Source organism: Phaseolus vulgaris, chromosome 4 (genome assembly GCF_000499845.2).
Source record: "Phaseolus vulgaris cultivar G19833 chromosome 4, P. vulgaris v2.0, whole genome shotgun sequence".
NCBI lineage: Eukaryota > Viridiplantae > Streptophyta > Magnoliopsida > Fabales > Fabaceae > Phaseolus > Phaseolus vulgaris.
Window position 1 is genome coordinate 17,132,231 of NC_023756.2, and position 5,697 is coordinate 17,137,927.

Below are 5,697 nucleotides of genomic sequence, written 5' to 3' on the forward strand. Positions count from 1 at the left end.
TCATATGGAAGTTCCAATTATTGTCAAATTGAACCGATTAAAATGGAAGGAAAAGCAAATGCACCGAACAAAATGGATTAGAACTGAATTGAACCGAACATATAAGCTAGAAAATGAAAAGGAAGCAAGATAAATTGGCAGAAATTCAAAAGACCGAACCAAAACAACAAGAACACTATGAATACCGAACTGAAAATCAAAGGAAACAAGCTATGATATGAACATAAAAAGAGAAGGAAGGAAGGAGAAGAGAAAGCTCATGAAGATGGAGGAATGGTTGGATGATCACGCCACTAGGAGGATGGAGACTCCAAGATAAGTGTGCAAGCCGCCACTTGAGGTAACAATTGAACTCTCAAGATAAGACTAGTGAGGAAGGTACAAAGCTCCTTAATGCTCTCTCAAAAATTGAGTATAGTTTCTCTAATCAAAATTCAAATCTGAATTGTACAAGCTAAGAACCTTTATTTATAGCCTAGAGGTGCTGAAAAATAGGTGGGAAATTTCAAATAAAACTCATTTGAAATTCCCACCAAAAACAAGTCACATGGGAGGTGTGACCTTTTTCTACTATGACACCTCCTAAAAACTACACCTACACCACTCTCCTAAGTCACATGGACAATGTGACTTTATTTTACATTTTCACACTCCTTTATTTAATAACCACACCTCCTAAAACTATACAAGAGTATTTCAAAGCTTGGCCTTGCCCCTCATGGGATGGACTTGGGCTCTTTGGGCTTTGTCCTTCTTAGGCTTGGGCTTGGGCTTTGGGCTTGGGCCTCATATTTATTTATGTCTTCTTTTAATTTTGAGAAGACTAGAAGGAAGAACTTCAAATGTGAGGGTGGATGTCCTCTTCCTCCATTAATAAAAGCCTCCTTTATTTGATTCTCATCACCGGATGTGAGTCTCATGGACTTTATCAACTACACATCTCTGCACATGTTGGCGCGATTATGGATTCTCCATCTCTCATTCATGCTCGGTTGGGTCATCCTAGTCTTGCCAAGATGCAGCAGCTTGTTCCGAGTTTGTCTAATGTGTCTACTTTATCGTGTGAGTCGTGTCAGTTAGGGAAGAAAATTTGTAGTTGTTTTCCTAGTAGTGTCTCACAACGTGTTTCATCTCCTTTTGCCTTAGTTCACTCTGACATTTGGGGACCAAGTCGTATTAAGTCTAATTTAGGATTTTAGTATTTTGTTACTTTTATTGATGATTATTCAAGATGTACTTGGGTATTTTTAATGAAAAACCGTTCTGAGTTGTTTTCTATATTTCAAATATTTTACAATGAAATTAAAAATCAATTTGGAATTTCCATCAAAATTTTTCACAGTGATAATGGACGTGAGTATCTTTCTCATTCTTTTAAAATTTTTATGGCTTCTCATGGTATTCTTCATCAAAGTTCATGTGCTTATACACTTCAACAAAATTGGGTAGCTGAGCACAAGAATAGACATCTTGTTGAAACAACTCGTACTATTTTAATCCATGGTGATGTTCCTCAGCATTTTTGGGGTGATGTTTTTCTTAGTGCATGTTATCTCATTAATCGCATGCCATCTTCAGTTTTAGATGACAAAATTCCTCAATCTATTTTATTTCCACATGTTTTGTTCATAATTTTAGTCCTGGTCTTGATAACTTATCTCCTAAGTCACACAAATGTGTCTTTTTAGGGTTCACTAGATCACAAAAAGGATATAAATGTTTCTCACCTTCTTTAAACCGTTATTTTATTTCAGCAGATGTCACCTTCAGTGAATCTTCCCTTTACTTTAAGTCTTGTCCTTCTCCTTCAATTTCTTCCTCTAATCAAGTTAATATTCCTCTTGTTGTGCCTAGTGCACCTAATGATTCACCACTGCCACCAACTCTTCAGGTGTATAGTCATCGTCAAACGTCTCATCGTCCATCAACAAACTCTATTCTGATGCCAACACCTCATCCCCCATCGGCTCCTACAGTTGAACCTGATCGAGGTCTTCAATGACTCCACGGGATAAGGATGTTTTTATTGTTCTTGACCTGTTCCAAATAAGTTACCCACTCGGGAGTTGGAGGGTTGTACGATTCATCCAACAAATTTTCTTTGTTAAGATTCAAATCCAGCATTTGTCGTCGTAAAGAGGGCTCTCATATTTCAACGAGAATCATGACTTTGGTCCCATAAGTTAGACTGTATGGGGTTTCCTCTGTGGTAGACTATGGCGCACACTTGTAGGCCCATAAGACTTCGAGAAGCTCTTTGGTCCACTTCCCTTTAACTGGGCCGAGTCTTTTTTTAAATTAATTAAGAATGACTTTATTTGCGGCCTTGACTTGGTCGTTGGTTTGTGGGTGTTCGCTGAGCTTGTGATATGCTTAATATCAAGCTTTTCATAAAACTTAGCTAGTCCTCTGTTGGTGAACTGTTGACCATTATCAATGATGATGACATGCGGTATTGCAAAACGACATACAATGTTTTTCCACACAAAAAAATGGACATTTCGTGCAATGATGGCCGCCAAGGGTTCGACCTCTGTCCACTTGATGAAATAGTCTATGCCTACTAACATAAATTTGCATTATTTTTTACCCAGAGTAAAGTGATGGCATTTTCATGTGTTCTTCTTGAATCAAAGTAGAAAATAAGGTGCGGAAGCAATGGGTGAGATGATCAAGACCCTCCTAGGAGTTGTGTTGGCCTTGTAGGTGCATGATGAGTATGGTGTTTGAGTGGTTCGGCCAGCTCAAGGGAAAAAGGTGAAAGGATTGAAGTTTAGAGCCTAGATTTCTAGGAGAAGTAAAGCTTGTGCACAAAAATGGCAGCATAACCTTACTCAATTAAACTTGAAAATACAAGGTATAGGCTCCTCCTTTTATAGGCTAAGGAGGACCATAATGCAACCCTAATGCTAGCCAAATGAAATGTAAATGTGAAGCACATGGGTGCACATGGCACATGGGTGCACAAATGAGCACATGGGGAGGGGTGTGTGATGGCATTTTCATGTGTTCTTCTTGAATCAAAGTAGTAAAAGTGATGCGGAAGCAATGGGTGAGTGAAACAAAGCCCTCCTAGGAGTTGTGTTGGCTTTGAAGGTGCATGAGGAGTGTGATGTTTGAGTGGTTCGGCCAGCTCAAGGGAGAAAGGTGAAGGATTGAAGTTTATAGCCTAGATTTCTAGGAGAAGTAAAGCTAGTGCACAAAAATGGCAGCATAACAATACTCAATTAAACTTGAAAATACAAGGTGTAGGCTCCTCCTTTTATAGGCTAAGGAGGGCCATAATGCAACCCTAATGCTAGCCAAATGAAATGTAAATGTGAAGCACATGGGTGCACATGGCACATGGGTGCACAAATGAGCACATGGGGAGGGGTGTGTCTAGTTTTTATGTTCACCCCCTCCATGGGCTTTCTAGACCGGCCTTGGTAAATTTAGAGGTTTTTTTAGAAACTCTAAGTTTACCTAGGTTGGTGTTTTAGGTGCCAAAATTAATTCTAAGAAAATTACAAATAAAGTTCCTATGCTAATTTTGACAAGAAATTAAAGTCTACTCTACACTAGAGTTTATGGCATTTGAACATGTAAAAGAACGTCTTCTTGGATCCTCTTGGCCATAACTCTATGGTTGGCCCAAATCTACCCTTTGGTGGGCTTGCATGTGGGCTTGTGCTTGGGCCTCTTCCATCATCCCCTCCCTCTTGAAAAGGATTTGTCCTCAAATCCAAAGCTTTTTCTTCAACTAGGGGGATGGTTGTGGCTGGATGGTGTCCATCATCTCCTCCTTCTTTGAGAAGATCTATCCTCAGATCTTCAGACTTGATCTCGGATAGCAGCCTCTTGCTTCGCCAAAGCTTGTCCTCTTGGGTCAAACGTCCACCTATAGAAATAATCAAATAAGGCATAGGTGTTAGTTTGCAAATTAAGTTTACTAGGTTGCCATTTTTGTTTTTCTTTTGGTTTTGGCAACCTTGGACAAAGTTTCTCTTTTATTGGTTGTGTGTGGTCTCTAATCATCTTATGTATTTTAAAATGTTCATTTGTGGTTACTTTCTCTTTAGGCATAAATCCTATAGGAGATGGTAACAACTTAAAAGGAGAAAGATGATTTAGGCCACACATAACTTTAAAAGTAGAAAAATAAGTAGTTTTGTGAACTACTTTATGGTATGTTTGCTCATCTCTAGAGTTGTGTGTGCACTTTATGATTATATTACGCATAGTAGAAAGAGCTAGATTTTCAAATGTATTTTGACCATGCGTTTGAGGATGATAAGAATTTAAAGTGTGCAACTTAGTTGCAAGTTTTCCAAAGGAAATCCTCAAATCATGGTTTGCGAAATTTGAAGCTCTATTCAACACTATGCTTGAGGATAAACCATGAAGATGTATCACTTCTCTAGAGAAGAGTTTATCCATAACCATGAAAATTGAATCAAAACCTTTTGTTGTCCTAGGGAGTTTTAATATGAAATTTGTATCTTCCCAAGGATCATTTGCAAAAGGTGAAGGAGTATAGAGTTCATGAGACATTGCCTTGGGTGTAGTTTGAAAACAAGAATTGTACCTAAAGTAATGTCTTTGAACTTCTTTTCTCATGGGGGACAAAAGTTTTCCTTTTAAAAGCTCTAGAGTTTTATCAACTCTAATTTGTCCCATGAGTTCTCCTTCATGAAGACTTTCTCTCTTATGTGTAAGGATAGTCTCGTTGTGACAACCATTGTTTATAAGGATTTGTACACTTTGCAATGGTTGTCTCAATAAGACATGACAAGTTTCTTTAGGCCCTACTTCACATAAAAATTTGTTTTTGTAGATGCTTATAAAAAACTTGACATTCACTTGGTGATATCCTAGCACATATGAGAAATAATCTATTTCATTTTTATCTATGCAAGCTTCTTTTAAAGACTCTTCTTTTTCACTTAGGCTTGCAAGTGTTCCTTTACAAAAGGTAAGGCTTTGAGGTTGTTCAACAAGACACATATTTTCAAAGGTATTTTTAAATCTTTGGTCTTGTTGAATGACCTTGTGGGAAGGAACACTCTTCTCCCACGCCTTTTGTTCTTCAAGGATCTTCTCATGCTTTTCTTTTTCTTCTTTTTCTTTAGCTTCCCTTTCGACTTCCTCTCTCTTCTTTTGTATTTTTCTTTCCTTTCTTTCTTTATGGGAAGCAAACAAATTTTCTACCCTCATTTCCCAATCTACGCAAGCTTCTATATTTTCTTTTCCATGGAAATTGGGTTGGTCTACCCTAACCCCTCTTGGGTTTTCTTGTTCTTTTCTATCTCTTCTATGTCTTATAGGGGGTGCTTGATAATAATCATTTACTCTAATGCTTCCCTCCCCAAAAGAATCATGATCTTTAGAGATATATGCATGAGAAGGTAATTTTTTAGAATGTGAGACTTCTCATCCTTTGCTTTAGTCAAAACATTAAGTTTAGTCTCACTCTCCAATTGTCTATAAGCAATTGATTGCACAGTTTGTGAAACTTCTTTCAAAAGAGTTTTTAAAGATTTTAATTCACTTCCAATAGACTTTGTAGAATGAGAAGAAGAAGACATGGCTAAAGCTTTGTGTATACAAGTATTTTACCTTGAGAAAACTTAGGAAAGTCAAAGAAGGTAGTTTTCCAGGTAAGGGAGGTGAGTCACAAAGGACTACTTAAATACCAAGCCTTTGCCTTAGCCAAAA